The sequence below is a fragment of the Microcaecilia unicolor genome, chromosome 1 (assembly GCF_901765095.1).
Source record: "Microcaecilia unicolor chromosome 1, aMicUni1.1, whole genome shotgun sequence".
In the NCBI taxonomy this organism is placed as follows: Eukaryota; Metazoa; Chordata; class Amphibia; order Gymnophiona; family Siphonopidae; genus Microcaecilia; species Microcaecilia unicolor.
In genome coordinates, this window is record NC_044031.1 from 768,379,580 (window position 1) to 768,396,211 (window position 16,632).

The 16,632-nt window shown below is 45.9% G+C and overlaps 1 protein-coding gene across 1 annotated transcript in view; it reads left to right on the forward strand.

The window, feature by feature from the left end:
* LOC115460700 overlaps window positions 1-16,632 on the forward strand; it is a 177,464-nt gene that overhangs the window by 108,361 nt on the left and 52,471 nt on the right. Inside the window, exon 3 of the mRNA XM_030190469.1 lies at window positions 12,223-12,257. The gene's annotated coding sequence lies outside the window, so the exon portion shown is untranslated. The remainder of the gene's footprint in view (window positions 1-12,222; window positions 12,258-16,632) is intronic.

Sequence of the window (16,632 nt, forward strand, 5' to 3'; positions counted from 1 at the left end):
AGTCACAGAATCTATGGCAAGACTGTATAGCGCCTGAACTCTTTCATTAAAACTTGCCCTGTGGAATGCTCACTCGGTCTGCAACAAACTTCCCTTCACCCATGATCTCTTCATCTCTCGTTCCCTTCAGCTACTCGCCCTAACCGAAACCTGGCTCACTCCTGACGACTCTGCATCAGTCACTGCCCTTTGCCAAGGAGGTTATCTCTTCTCCAACACTCCCCGCCCTGATGGCCGTGGTGGAAGCGTCGGGGTTCTACTCTCGCCCTCTTGTAGCTTTCAACCCCTCCTCCTACCGCAGTCTTACTGCTTCTCCTTCTTCGAAGTGCACTCCATCAGTCTTTTCTACCCACTGCCACTCGGAGTTGCAGTCATTTACCCCCCCCCCCCCCCCCCGACAAGTCCCTCCCCTCCTTCCTCACTGACTTCGATGCCTGGCTCTCAGTTTTTCTTGAACCCTCATCTTCGTCCCTCATTCTTGGTGACTTTAATATACACGCTGATGACCCATCCGACTCTTACGCTTCCCAATTCCTCACTCTGATATCCTCCTTCAACCTCCAGCTGAGCTCCACCACCCCTACTCACCGCTCTGGCCATTGTCTCGACCTCGTCCTCTCCTCTTCCTGCTCACCCTCCGATTTCTGCACCTCTGCTCTTCCTCTCTCAGATCATCACCTGACCACCTTCACACTTCATCACCCTCCCCCGCAGTCCCGTCCACTACTAACCACCACTTCCAGAAAAAACCAGGCTGTCGACCCTCCCACCCTTTCCTCTCCAATCTCCTCCCGTCCATCATGTCCTTCGAATCTGTTGACAAGGCTGTCTCTACTTACAATGCCTCTCTCTCCTCTGCCCTGGATACCCTTGCACCATCCATCTCACGTCCCACACGACATGCTAATCCTCAGCCCTGGCTGACCCCTTGCATCCGATACCTTCGCTCCTGCGCACGATCGGCTGAACGCCTCTGGAGGAAATCTCGCACCCAAAGTGACTTTTGTCATTACAAATTCATGCTATCCTCCTTCCAGTCCTCCCTATTCCTTGCCAAACGGGAATACTACACCCACCTGACTAATTCTCTCAGCTGGTCTCCGTATCTCAAAAAAGATATAGTAGAATTGGAAAAGGTACAGCGAAGGGCGACGAAAATGATAGTGGGGATGGGACGACTTTCCTATGAAGAGAGGCTGAGAAGGCTAGGGCTTTTCAGCTTGGAGAAGAGACGGCTGAGGGGAGATATGATAGAAGTGTATAAAATAATGAGTGGAATGGATCGGGTGGATGTGAAGCGACTGTTCACGCTATCCAAAAATACTAGGACTAGAGGGCATGAGTTGAAGCTACAGTGTGGTAAATTTAAAACGAATCGGAGAAAATTTTTCTTCACCCAACGTGTAATTAGACTCTGGAATTCGTTGCCGGAGAACGTGGTACGGGCGGTTAGCTTGACGGAGTTTAAAAAGGGGTTAGATAGATTCCTAAAGGACAAGTCCATAGACCGCTATTAAATGGACTTGGAAAAATTCCGCATTTTTAGGTATAACTTGTCTGGAATGTTTTTACGTTTGGGGAGCGTGCCAGGTGCCCTTGACCTGGATTGGCCACTGTCGGTGACAGGATGCTGGGCTAGATGGACCTTTGGTCTTTCCCAGTATGGCACTACTTATGTACTTATGTACTTATGTACTCCAACCCTCGTCGCTTCTTCGCCACCCTTAATGCCCTCCTCAAAGTGCCCTCCGCTCCCACCCCCCCACCCCCACTCTCTCCTCAATGTCTAGCCGATTACTTCCGCGACAAGGTGCAAAAGATCAACCTTGAATTCACTACCAAGCCACCTCCTCCTCTTCACCCTTTAACCCACTCCCTCAACTATCCAACCCCAGCCACCTTCTCCTCTTTTACTGATATCACCGAAAAGGAAACAGCCCAACTTCTCTCCTCGAAATGCACCACCTGTTCCTCTGATCCCATCCCCACCAATTTACTTAACACCATCTCTCCCACTGTCACCCCCCCCCCATCTGTCATATCCTCAACCTCTCTCTCTCCACTGCAACTGTCCCCGACTCATTCAAGCATGCTATTGTCACACTGCTCCTCAAGAAACCTTCACTTGACCCTTCATGTCCTTCCAACTATCGCCCCATCTCCCTCCTACCCTTTTTCTCCAAGATACTTGAACGCGCCGTTCACAGCCGCTGCCTCGATTTTCTCTCCTTTCATGCCATCCTTGACCCGCTTCAGTCCGGTTTTCACCCTTTACACTCGACGGAAACGGCTCTTACTAAAGTCTGTAATGACCTGTTCCTTGCAAAATCCAAAGGTCACTACTCCATCCTCATCCTCCTTGACCTATCCTACGCCTTTGATACTGTTAATCATAATCTACTTCTTGACACACTATCTTCACGGGTTCCAGGGCTCTGTCCTCTCCTGGTTCTCCTCTTATCTCTCCAACCGCACCTTCAGAGTGTACACTGTCATGGCTCTTCCTCCACTCCCATCCCGCTCTCTGTTGGGGTTCCTCAAGGATCTGTCCTTGGGCCTCTTCTTTTTTCAATCTACACCTCTTCCCTGGGCTCACTGATCTCCTCTCATGGTTTCCAATATCATCTTTATGCCGATGACACTCAGCTTTATCTCTCCACACCAGACATCACTGCAGAAACCCAGGCCAAAGTATCGGCCTGCTTATCTGACATCGCTGCCTGCATGTCCAACCGCCACCTGAAACTGAACATGGCCAAGACTGAGCTCATTGTCTTCCCACCTAAACCCACTTCTCCTCTCCCTCCACTCTCTATCTCAGTCGACGGCACCCTCATCCTTCCCGTCTCATCTGCCCGCAACCTTGGAGTCATCTTCGACTCTTCCCTCTCCTTCTCTGCCCATATCCAGCAGACAGCCAAGACCTGTCGCTTCTTTCTCTACAACATCAACAAAATTTGCCCCTTCCTTTCTGAACACACCACCCGTACTCTTATCCATGCTCTCATTTCCTCTCGCCTTGACTACTGCAATCTGCTCCTCACTGGCCTCCCACTTAACCATCTATCCCCCCTTCAATCCGTTCAGAGCTCGGCTGCACGTCTTATCTTTCGCCAAAACCGATATGTGCACATCACCCCCCTCCTCAAGTCTCTTCACTAGCTTCTGATCAGACACCGCATACAATTCAAGCTCCTCCTACTAACCTACAAATGCTCTCAATCTGCAGCCCCTCACTACCTCTCCACCCTCATCTCCCTGTACGTCCCTACCCGTAACCTCCGATCACAAGGCAAATCCCTCCTCTCGGTACCCTTCTCCACCACCGCCAATTCCAGGCTCCGCCCTTTCTGCCTCGCCTCACCCTATGCCTGGAATAGACTCCCTGTGCCCATACGCCAAGCACCCTCACTGTCCATCTTCAAATCTCTACGCAAAACCCACCTCTTCAATGTCGCTTTCGGAACCTAACATTGTACCTAGTAACCTAGACTGTTCCAACTATTGATTGTCTACTCCAATTATTGCTTGTCTGCTATTAGATTGTAAGCTCTTTGAGCAGGGACTGTCTCTCTTTGTTAAATTGTACAGCGCTGCGTAACCCTAGTAGCGCTCTAGAAATGTTAAGTAGTAGTAGTAGTAGTCTTGTCCTCTAGATTGTAAGCTCCTTTGAGCAGGGACCGTCATTCTTTGTTTATTGTACAGCGCTGCGTAACCCTAGTAGCGCTCTATAAATGTTAAATAGTAGTAGTAGGGGTCCATGGATCAATTTTAGCAGACAATGGAAAAGGTGCCGGTACTCAGTACCCCCTCAAAAAAAAACCCTGATCACACATCTCATATCCAATAATTCACATCCGGTATAGCAACCCGGCCCCCACCGGGAGACTAGCAAACAGCATAGAAGAAATGCAATCATAGCCAACAGAGCTATGCCCCAAAAGCATCTTGAAATAAATAAGATTTAAGTAATTAAATTATACTAGAGAACCCTCCAATTACAAATATGAAGGCATAGCATCCCAAAAGACCAGACTTATCCTAGCACATTTCAAGATTGAAAGTTTGAAAAGATGGAATTACCGATTTTGAGAAGCATGCAGGTATATAAGAGGTTAGCAGGTCCGCTGGATATGATGGAATACCTGTAAAATAGATCTTATATAGCAAGCAAAGAGTTTTATAATGAATCTGATAGAAAGTGGGAAGCCAGTGTTCATTTCTCAAAAGAGGGGTAATATGGTCGTGTTTCCAGAATGGGTCAACAATTGAATTGTCATGTTTTGAACCATTTGTGACCGTTTAATCTTGGTTTGATGGATACCATTCTAGTGTGCATTGCAGTAATCAAGCTGCGTAATAACGTGTATAGGTACCCAGAGAACAGAAAGAGAAAAAAAAGATTACGAACTGAATAGATCATGCATAACTTATAAAAACTACACTGAACAACCTGGGAAATCAGAGAATGAAAAGCCAGGTTTTGGTCAAATGTCACTCCCAAAATCTTAACCGTCGAACTAAAGATGATTTTTTGGCCTGCCGTAAACAAAGGATCTACTAATTATGAAGTACCAGTCCTAGCGAAGAAGACTGCACAAGTTCTCCCCGAATTCAGGATTAATTGATGTGCATTTAGCCAACTTGCTAGTTTATCTAATTTTGCAGAGAGATTCTGAATGTCTGAGGAGCTAGTATTATGAGTAGCATACAAGAGCTGAATATCGTACAAGACAAAGCCCAACAACTGGCCCAAAGAAAGTAGAGGGGCTATAAAGATGTTAAACAGCACAGGAGCCAATAATTAGCCCTGAGGGATTCTACAATGTAAAGAATACAGATATGGTTGGAAACCCTTCTACTGCACTGTATCTGATACCTCTGATGAACCGGAGAAGTGTGTTAAACAATGAAATATTTTGTATAGCCCCGTAGAATGTGTTGCAGTCAATATCCTTGGAGTCACTATCGACCACCACATAACACTTGAAACCCACGCAAACAACACAACTAAGAAGATGTTCTACTGCATGTGGAAACTGAAAAGGATAAGACCACTCTTCCCAAGATTCGTCTTTCGTAACCTAGTGCAATCCCTCGTCTTCAACCATCTGGATTACTGCAACTCATTATACGCAGGCTGCAAAGAGCAAACACTGAGGAAACTTCAAACAGCCCAGAACACAGCAGCCAGACTCATCTTCGGAAAACCAAAATATGAAAGGGCAACACCACTACGAGAGAAACTACACTGGCTTCCACTGAAGGAACGCATCACCTTTAAGGTATGCACACTAGTCCACAAGATCATTCACGGCGAAGCCCCAGCCTACATGTCCGAGTTGATTGACCTACCACCCAGAAATGCTAGGAGATCTTCCCGAACATACCTCAACCTCCATTTCCCTACTTTCAAGGGCGTGAAATACAAGACGCTACACGCGTCAACCTTTTCTCACACGAGCACGCAGCTTTGGAACTCACTGCCATGCAACTTAAGAGCGATCCACGAAAAAGCATCCTTCCGCAGATTACTGAAGACCCATCTGTTTGAGACAATTTACGGAAAAAACCAAAACTCAGAGTCCACACTCACATCAATGCATCACACATCCACTTATGATCTCTCAGCCCCCCTAATTCCACATTACTCATACATATACTTACAGGAATATGTACACCATGTGCCTATGAGGCTTATTTTCAAAGCACTTAGCCTCCCAAAGTTCCATAGAAACCTATGGAACTTAGCCTCCCAAAGTGCTTTGAAAATATGCCTCAATGTGTCTTAACACTGCCCTTAAGCTTCCCATTGTCTCCTCCCAAAGTCTCCCTGTTGATGTCCCATTGTGATATTCCTAATGATAATTCGATTATCTCGCATAACTTGTACAATGTAACCCATAACCAATGTGTAACAACTGTATTCTCATTATTCATATCTTATTGTAAGTCACACTGAGCCCGCAAAGAGGTGGGAAAATGTGGGATACAAATGCAAACAATAAATAAATAAATATCCGCTGAGAATAGTAATTTTTTTTTCGCCAGCTGAAGCAAATGTTTATAAAAAGAGGCCAAGGATTTGTATTCCTGTAAAGCAACTGCAGAGCATCATTTACGCTAACAGCATTCCTTATGCCTCAGTTGACGTTTCAGAAGCAAAAGGGAGGAATCAAACCAGGGATCTTGATTATATTTCCCAGAAAACATCTTAACCCGAATTGGCACTAAGGTATTATATGCTGCTGATAGGGCAGTGTTCCAAAGCTGACATCTGTAAGTGAAATATGTTGGAAAGAAGTTTCATCCAAGGAAAATACCCTTAAAAAGCTATCCTGTGTCAACTGGGATAAGTCCCTATAATACACCAGGCTACACAAGCTATCAGAGAGCAGTAGCTGAAACATCACAAAATAGTGGTCAGTCCGAGGAAGCAGGCGAGAAGGGAAAAAGGACGGTATCCTAGAGTAAAGAATCAATAGCACATCTAGAGTATGCCCCTTAATATGTGTAGGGCCAGAGATCACCTGGCAAAGACCAAGTCTCCAGGGAAAAGCCAATGTATCAGCAGTGTAATGAGCGAAGCTGTCATCCCAGTGGATATTAAAAGTCCCCAGGATGAAAAAATCCACAGAGAGCAAACAATGAGCCTGCAAAGAGGTGGGAAAATGTGGGATACAAATGCAATAAATAAATAAATAAATAAATAAATAACCTGAGATTGAAAACACTGAAATGAAATGGAAGAAACTGGAGGAGGAAGATAGATCAATAGGACATCTAGTGGATGTCCAAAAGACACCCACTAGATGTCCTATTGATCCTTATTTTCTTTTCCATGTTTTATTTTATTTCTATTGATTATCTTTAAAAGTGGAGTAACACGGCTACCACACCTCTCTACAAAAGACACCCAAAAAGCTAAGGATTCCATAGAAGGAGTTTGAATCATGGAAGGAGTTTGAATCATGGAAAGCAAAGAAATGTGAAGAGCTGCACAGTAGATTACCACTATACCACCTCCCCTAGCCTGGGGCGCGTAATGGAGATAGCAATAGTCCCTAGGTGAGGCCTGAGTCAAGTCAGGTCGTAATCCCCTAACCATATTTCAGTAAGACATAACATCCAAATGAGATGAACTAATAAGATCCATAAGAAGATAATGTTTACCCTTAAAAGAAGACCAATATGAAGAGAGACTGTCTACTACTACTGCTACTTAACATTTCTAAAGCGCTACTAGGGTTATGCAGCGCTGTACAATTTAACATAGAAGGACAGTCCCTGCTCGAAGAGCTTACAATCTAAAGGACATGTGAACAGTCAGTCTGATTGGGGCAGTCTGGATTTCCTGAAAGGTAAGAGTTAGGTGCCGAACGCAGAATTGAAGAGGTGGGCTTTAAGCACAGACTTGAAGATGGGCAGGGAGGGGGCTTGGCGTAAGGGCTCGTGAAGGTTGTTCCAAGCATATAGGATGAGGCAAGGCAGAATGAGCAGAGCCTGGAGTTGGCGGTGGTGGAGAAGGGTAATGAGAGGAGGGATTTGTCCTGTGAACAGAGGTTTCGGGCGGGAACGTAAGGGGAGATGAGGGTAGAGAGGTAGTGAGGGGCAGCAGACTGAGTGCATTTGTAGGTAAGAAGGAGAAGCTTGAACTGAATGCGGTATCTGATTGGAAGCCAGAGAAGTGACCTGAGGAGAGGGGTGATATGAGTATATCGGTTCTGGTGGAATATGAGACGTGCAGCAGAGTTCTGAATAGATTGAAGGGGGGATAGGTGGCTAAGTGGGAGGCTGGTGAGGAGTAAGTTGCAGTAGTCAAGGCGAGAGGTAATGAGAGCGTGGACGAGAGTTTGGGTGGTGTGTTCAGAGAGGAACGGGCGAATTTTGCTGATGTTAAAGAGGAAGAAGCGACAGGTCTTGGCTATCTGCTGGATATGCGCAGAGAAGGAGAGGGAGGAGTCAAAGATGACTCGGAAGTTGCGGGCAGATGAGACAGGGAGGATGAGGGTGTTATCAACTGAGATAGAAAGTGGAGGAAGAGGAGAAGTGGGTTTTGGTGGAAAGACAATGAGCTCGGTCTTGGACATGTTCAGTTTCAGGTGGCGGTTGGACATCCAGGCAGCAATGTCGGATAAGCAGGCTGATACCTTTGCCTGGGTCTCCGCGGTGATGTCTGGTGTGGATAGATACAGCTGGGTGTCATCAGCATAGAGATGATACTGGAAACCATGAGATGAGATCAGGGAGCCCAGGGAAGAGGTGTAGATTGAGAAGAGAAGGGGTCCAAGGATAGATCCCTGGGGAACACCAACAGATAGCGGGATGGGGGTGGAGGAGGATCCTTGAGAGTGAACTCTGAAGGTGAGGTGGGAGAGATAGGAGGAGAGGACAGAGCCCTGGAACCCAAATGAGGACAGTGTGGCAAGAAGTAAATCATGATTGACAGTGTCAAAAGCGGTGGATAGATCGAGGAGGATGAGGATGGAGTAGTGGCCTCTGGATTTGGCAAGGAACAGGTCATTACAGAGTTTAGAGAGTGCTGTTTCTGTCGAGTGTAGAGGGCGAAAACCGGATTGAAGTGGATCGAGGATGGCATGAGAGAAGAGAAAATCAAGGCAGTGGCTGTGAACGGCGCACTCAAGTATTTTGGAGAGGAAGGGTAGGAGGGAGATGGGGCAGTAGTTGGAGGGACAGGTAGGGTCAAGTGATGGTTTTTTGAGGAGAGGTGTGACTACGGCATGCTTGAAGGTGTCAGGGACAGTTGCAGTGGAGAGAGAGAGGTTGAGGATATGACAGATGGCAGGGGTGACAGTATGAGAGATGATGTTAAGTAGGTTGGTGGGGATGGGATCAGAAGAGCAGGTGGTGCATTTCGAGGAGGAAGGAAGGCGAGCGGTTTCCTCCTCGGTGATGTCGGGAAAGGAGGAGAAGGAGGCCTGGGTTGATTGGTTGAGGGAGAGGGTTGAAGGGTGAAGAAGAGGAGGCCTGGGTTGATTGGTTGAGGGAGAGGGTTGAAGGGTGAAGAGGAGGAGATGGCTTGGTAGTGAACTCAAGGTTGATCTTTTGCACCTTGTCGTGGAAGTAATCGGCCAGTGATTGAGGAGAGAGCGAGGGGGGTGGGAGCGGAGGGCACTTTAAGGAGGGAGTTAAGGGTGGTGAAGAGATGGCGGGGGTTGGAGCTGAGAGAATTGGTCAATTGGGTGTAATAATACTGTTTGGCAAGGAATAGGGAGGAGTGGAAGGAGGATAGCATGAATTTGTAGTGAAGGAAATCTGAATGGGTGCGGGATTTCCTCCAGAGGCATTCAGCAGATCAGGCGCAGGAGCGAAGGTCGGCCATGGCTGGGGAATAGTACGCTTAGTGGGACGGGAGGTGGATGGTGCTAGGGTGTCCAGAGCAGAGGAGAGAGTGGCATTGTAAGCGGAGACAGCCTTGTCGACAGACTCGGAGGACATGTTGGAGGGGAGGAGATTAGAAATACTAGATAGGGTGGGAGGGTCAATAGCCTGGAGATTCCTGGAGGTAGTGGTTAAAGTTGGACGGGGCTGAGGGGGGGGTGAAGAAGTGTGAAGGTGATCAGGTGATGTTCGGAGAGAGGAAGAGCTGAAGCGTGGAAATTGGAGGGAGAGCCGGAAGAGGAGAGGACGAGGTCAAGACAATGGCCGTCTCGGTGAGTAGGGGTGGTGGAGCATAGCTGGAGGTTGAAGGAGGATGTTAGAGTGAGGAACTGAGAAGCGTGAGGGTCGGATTGGTCATCAACGTTTATGTTAAAGTCTCCGTGGTTGAGTTGATGGTGCAAATATGAGGGATTTAGATATGTTAGGAACTGGACAACATTCTGGGGAAGGGGAAGTCTGCTACAAAAGGATGGGCTTCACCTTAACCGGGATGGAACCAGGCTGCTGATTCCAACATTTAAAAATGAGATAGTTTAAAAGCTGCTCTAAAATGGTGGTGGTACTGGGGGAGAAGCCAACAGTTGCTCAGGATTGCATGTTTCAATGTGGAGTATCCTCAAAGGATACTATTGAAACAGGATCTTGGGGGAATTCCAATAGAGAAGTTTCAATAATGGTGAAAGAAAGCCAGGAGTGTTTAGTGGGAGAACAGACTAAAGGGTGCAGATTATCCTCGTCAACTTCAAAGCAGCTTGTAGATGCTAGGAAGAAACACAATTTGAAGTGTTTTATTTATTTATTTTTTATTTATATATTGCATTTGTATCCCACATTCCCCCACCTATTTGCAGGCTCAATGTGGCTTACATAGATTTGTTGACATAATCATAACAAGATATCAGATACAATTCATAATGTGTAGCGATCAGGTGGGGAGGAGGGAAGAAGGAGGGAGTGATTAGGATAGTTGTATCAGGGGTGTAGCCAGACAACAGATTTTGGGTGGGCCTAGGCAAGAATTGGGTGGGCACCAAGTGTTTCCCCCCCCCCCCCCCCCCCCCCCCAAAAAAAAAAAAAAAATCTCAGCTGGTGGGAAAACGCTTCTTTCCACCTTGGCAGCAGGAATGCACTGAAAACTGAGTATGCGCAGGTGCCGGTGTTGTTGACAGTAGCATTTTCATTACCATCAGGGGGAAATCTTCAGCTGGCAGAGCCTGGGATTCCCACCAGTTACCACTAAACATGTGCTACTGTTGGGTGGGCCTGAGCCATAAATGGGTAGGCCCTGGCCCACCCAAGCCCACCTGTGGCTACGCCACTGAGTTGTATAAGGTGAGCTTTCATAATGAGTGGGTTGGTGAGGTGACTTAGTGAGATTATAGGTGTTCATTGTAGGCCTTGTTGAAGAAGAATGTTTTCAGAGATTTTTGAAAGATAGTTGTTTCGTTGATTGCTTTCAAGTGCTGGAAGCCTAAAAAATAAGATGAGAGATTTGGAGTGTATAGTACTAAATGAAGAGGTAGATATAATAGGTACCTTGTAGACTTAGTGGAAGGAGGATAATCATTGGAACACTGTGTTATCATGGTACAAATTATATCGCAATGATAGTGGATCAAATGGGAGGGTGGGGTTTGTGCTATATGTTAGAGGGAATTTTAGTGAAACAAATATTGTACATGAAACAACAGCGTGGAATCCTTGTGTGTAGAAATTCCATGTGTGAAGGGAAAAAGTATGATGGTAGGGTTCTACTACCATCCACCAGGTCAGAATGAACAATCAGATGAGCAAATGTTTACAGAAATTAAGAAAGCTGGATAATTGGGCAACATTATAATAATGGGTGACTTCTATTACCACTAATAAAAGGAATCTGTAGAATTCAACTTCATAAATCACAATAAACTTCTACAGTACTATTCTGTATCTCAAGGAATGTCGTGTAATTTAATAACAAATAAAAGTGGAGAAAAAAGACTTCAGAATGAAAGAGACACACGTAGTTGTAAGGCAAAACCTTCATAGATGTGGGAGGCTCTTCATAATCATTAGTTATAAAAAATATTCTACTTATTACTGTTTCCAAATTCATCAAAATGACAAAAAAGCTTTTCAAAATATAGAATGAGCTTAGAAAAGCATGCAAAAAAATGTTGCCCACAAACGTATACATTGTAGTTATCTTGGAAAACACAGTCTGTCATCTGTCTTGAAGCTGCGTACGCCTTGTAGCGCTATAGAAATGCTAAATAGTAGTAGTAGTAGTAGAAGTAATGCATTCCAATTAACTTCATCAATCCCGACGGGTTCCCTGTTTCACCACTTCAGGCTGCTTCAGGGGAAAATTCCTTATAATCTATTCCATTCAAGATAGCAATAAACTTGCAGCTTCCAAAAAGAAACTTTCTGCTTGTCGCATTATCGAAATGGTGTTGTATGTATCATCATAGTTTGAGCAAAACTGTCTTAAAATAATGTGTTAGTCTTGAAATTGTGGTATCTTCAATTTGATATTATAACGCAAGCATTACTATATGGCTTATTCAGAAAATAGAGAAACAAAACATGACATTTTTACAAAATTTTTCAAAACTTTGTTTTTCAATTTCCTGAAGCATTACCATGTTAAAATAACTCAAAAGAAAAGAATTAAAACAAGAACAAGAAGTACCTCTTTAAAACTAACTCACTAATAAATGGGAATGTATCATTTATTATAACTAAAATTTTACTCCATTTTGTATATGCTAACAATACGCTCACCAATTTAAATGCATATGTATACTTTTTTCCTAATTAAATGTTTATTTTTTTTAGCATTACAGCCTTCTACAGTAAATGACCTTATACAGGTAAGCATACATTTCAAATGATTTAAGAATTCCTATGAATTCATTTACATAAATATGTATTTTAAATTATTATTTTACTTTCATCTTTTTTTATCCTGCAAGTCCTTTTGCTGTCACACAGTTCTTTCACAAGTTCCTCAGTAGTCCCTTAAACAATTTTTCCACTAAGGTTTCAAGTTTTAATATTTTTGTTGCGTTAGGTCTATGTAGGCCACCTATAGGCCTTAAGATCCTAGCTGGGGAATTTTTGTTACCAAGTCATTTGATTTCATTGTGGCTATTTTTCTGAATGAGATGTCTCAAAAGAATTCCCCCAGTGCCTTTAAAGAGGCAATCCCAGTGCATGGCAGATTTTTTGAGAGTGGGGCACCTCCTAGATAGATCTTTTTGACATGACTTACAACAGGAAAATCTCTGTTCTGCTCCAGATGTCTCTTCCTGGTGCTTGTGACCAGACCATGATCCCTTTCATTGTATTTTCTGTTCAGATATCAAGCAAGGAACTTGTAGCAGAGAAAAACAAAGAGAAAAGTTTTTCGGTGATAGGACTGGTCCATTGACATTGGCATTGAAAGCATCAGTCTCTAGATGCTGGGGATGTAGCAGTACTGAGACTGCCTCGATCACCCTTGACTTCAAGAATTGGTAGAGCCAATCAGAAGTATTCATTATCCTATTCCTGTATGAATAAGAGGAAGGATTCAACCTCATCTTCATCGGTGCAGAGGGAGTGTAGCATCACTCCCCATTGAAGCACAGCATCAAGAGTACCAAGACACCAAGGTTGCCAGTTTCTTTGAAGCTCCCTTGATACAAGGACTATTCATTTTCTGTGCCATCCAGAAGCAAGCAAAAACCAACACCGACTAGAAATCCCAGTTCCGATATACCCCAATACCCCAAATGACTCAAGAGGCTGTGGCCACTCCTGCTGAGATGCCCATGCCTTTGTCAATGGCAGCCTTTAAGGAACAGTTTATGTAGAGGATCAAGGTGCACTTTGCTTGATATGTTGCAGCTTCCACATCATCAATATCAAGGGTAGAAACAGTCCAAATGATACTCAAGACCCCTACTTTTCCTGAAAGAGACACCCCAGCAGGAAGGCTCAAAAGGAGCTTAGCGTTGAGATCGGTTGCACCGATGTCCATTTTCCAGGGGGGGGGATGGAGGGAAGCTTCACCAATGCAGTGGGAATGCTTGATGTCTCAGAAGGTCTGTTTGTGCAGTCAGTGATAAGAGACAGGCAGCTAGAAACTCATACTTCACCAACTGATTTCTTTTATGAGTCTTGAGTTAGAAAGGGATCTGGAGTCGGGAGCATGGGAGGTCTGTTTAGTGAAGAACAAAGGCACAGAATAGAGAAGGGAACTTGAATCTGCAGATAGTGAAGAATGTATGGAGCAGGAACAGCTGTAGAGTGAGCATTTGGGCCAGTGGGTGATATGCCCTGCTAAAAGACAGCTGAGAGTACAGAGTGAAGCACAGACTAACAGGAGAGATGTAGCCCAAAGTCAAGATTCCTCTATACACAGCAATGAGGATATGTTCCCACATACATACATCCGCTTAAAACTGGTGCTGTGGGGCCAACAGAGCCTTTTGCCATAACACAGGCATATGTGTGCACCCACTTACTTTGTTTTAAAATTTGGAAAGAGATCCTGATGTAGCCTGTGACAGCTTATCAGTATATCATAGTAACATAAGTACATAAGTAATGCCATACTGGGAAAAGACCAAGGATCCATCGAGCCCAGCATCTTGTCCACAACAGCGGCCAATCCAGGCCAAGGGCACCTGGCAAGCTTCCCAAACGTACAAACATTCTATACATGTTATTCCTGGGATTTTGGATTTTTCACAAGTCCATTTTGTAGCGGTTTATGGACTTGTCCTTTAGGAAACTGTCTAACCCCTTTTTAAATTCTGCCAAGCTAACCGCCTTTACCACGTTCTCCGGCAACAAATTCCAGAGTTTAATTACACATTGGGTGAAGAAAACTTTTCTCCTATTTGTTTTAAATTTACTACACTGTAGTTTCATCGCATGCCCCCTAGTCCTAGTATTTTTGGAAAGCGTGAACAGATGCTTCACATCCACCTGTTCCACTCCACTCATTATTTTATATACCTCTATCATGTCTCCCCTCAGCCGTCTCTTCTCTAAGCTGAATAGCCCTATCCTCCTTAGTCTTTCTTCATAGGGAAGTCGTCCCATCCCCGCTATCATTTTAGTCGCCCTTCGCTGCACCTTTTCCAATTCTACTATATCTTTCTTGAGATGCGGCGACCAGAATTGAACACAGTACTCAAGGTGCGGTCGCACCATGGAGCGATACAACGGCATTATAACATCCTCACACCTGTTTTCCATACCTTTCCTAATAATACTCAACATTCTATTCGCTTTCCTAGCCGCAGCAGCACACTGAGCAGAAGGTTTCAGCGTGTTATCGACGACGACACCCAGATCCCTTTCTTGGTCCGTAACTCCTAACGTGGAACCTTGCATGACGTAGCTATAATTCGGGTTCTTTTTTCCCACATGCATCACCTTGCACTTGCTCACATTAAACGTCATCTGCCATTTAGCCGCCCAGTCTCCCAGTCTCGTAAGGTCCTCTTGTAATTTTTCACAATCCTGTCGCGAGTTAACGACTTTGAATAACTTTGTGTCATCAGCAAATTTAATTACCTCGATAGTTACTCCTATCTCTAAATCATTTTATAAATATATTAAAAATAGTAAATGACGGCAGATAAAGACCTGTACGGTCTATCCAGTCTGCCCAACAAGATGGACTAAAGGCTTTATGCAGAAATTAACAATGATAATTCCCTGCCGTATGACCTGATATGGAAGGTGCTGAAGAATAGATGACTCTGAGGGCAATTCTAAAACTGGACATCTCCATTTAAGTACCCCAAGAGCATATTGTGTAATGGAAACTAGGTGCTTAGGTTCCATTATAGAATACTAGTGTATTCCAGTATTGGTAGTCTAAAATCTAGGTACTCATGCATACAGCAACCATAGAGTGCAAGTACCCAAATGCTACTGTGTTCTCCGAGGACAAGCAGGCTGCTTGTTCTCACTGATGGGGTGACGTCCTCGGCAGCCCCCTCCATCGGAAAGTTTACTAGCAAAGGCCTTTGCTAGTCCTCGCGCGCCCATGCGCACCGCGCATGCGCGGCCGTCTTCCCGCCCGAAACCGGCTCGAGCCGGCCAGTCTTCTTTCGTCCGCGCTCGGAACGGTCGTGTTACGCCGTTCGTGCCCCAGAGAGTCGACCTCGCGCGTCCTTTTCGACGTGTTTTTTCCTTGTTTTTCGTTGAAAAAGTTCGGGAAGCGCTCCGGAAGTGTTCCGGAAGACCCTTTCGGGTTTTCTGCCCTTCCCGTAATTTTCACAGCTTTTGCCCCGTAAGTTTTCTTTCGTTGTCGGGGTAGGCCTAGTTTGGCCTCGGTCGAGATTTTTCTCCCTTTAAATTTTGGTGCTTCAATTTTCGCCATTTCGGCCTTTGATTTCGCCGGCGTGATTTTTCCGCCCATGACATCGAAGCCTTCCAGCGGCTTCAAGAAGTGCACCCAGTGCGCCCGGGTAATCTCGCTCACTGATAGGCACTCTGCGTGTCTTCAGTGTCTAGGGGCCCAGCACCGCCCTCAGAACTGCAGTCTGTGTTCCCTGTTACAAAGGCGGACTCAGGTAGCGAGATTAGCCCAGTGGAACGTTTTGTTCTCGGGCTCTTCGTCGGCATCGGCACCGGAGGCATCGAGTGCATCGACGTCGTCAGCGTCCGGATCATCTTCCTTGGCTGCCGCTCCATCGACTGCATCGAGGCATAGGACCTCTGCATCGGCGCCGAGGCATCGGGCGACTGCATCGACGTCGGTGGTACCGAGACTTCGTCTGCTGATGTCATCGGACGGAGGTGCATCGTCAGGAGTGCAGGTGAGGGCTGTCCATTCCCCTGCTGGTGGCGGTGAGCCTTCGGGTGGGTCTCCTCCTACCCTGAGGGCTCCTGCGGTACAGCCCCCCCGGGATCGACCCTCTTTGGTCTCGGCCCCGAGGAAGCGACGGATGGATTCTACGTCCTCCTCATCGGTGCCGGGGAGCTCCGGTGACATGCTTCGGAAGAAGTCGAAGAAGCATCGACACCGGTCTCCTCCCCGTGTCGGCACCGAGAGCTCTGGGTCGCCGAGGGAGTCGGCACCCAGCAGGCATCGGCACCGAGAGGACCGCTCACCCTCTGTTCAGGAGGTGTCGATGCGCTCCACTCTGGACAGCCCGGAACAGCCTCCTCGCCCGGAACAGGTTCTGACGTCGACGCCTGCATCGACCTCTCAGCCTTTTTCTGCAGCCACTCTGAACGAGA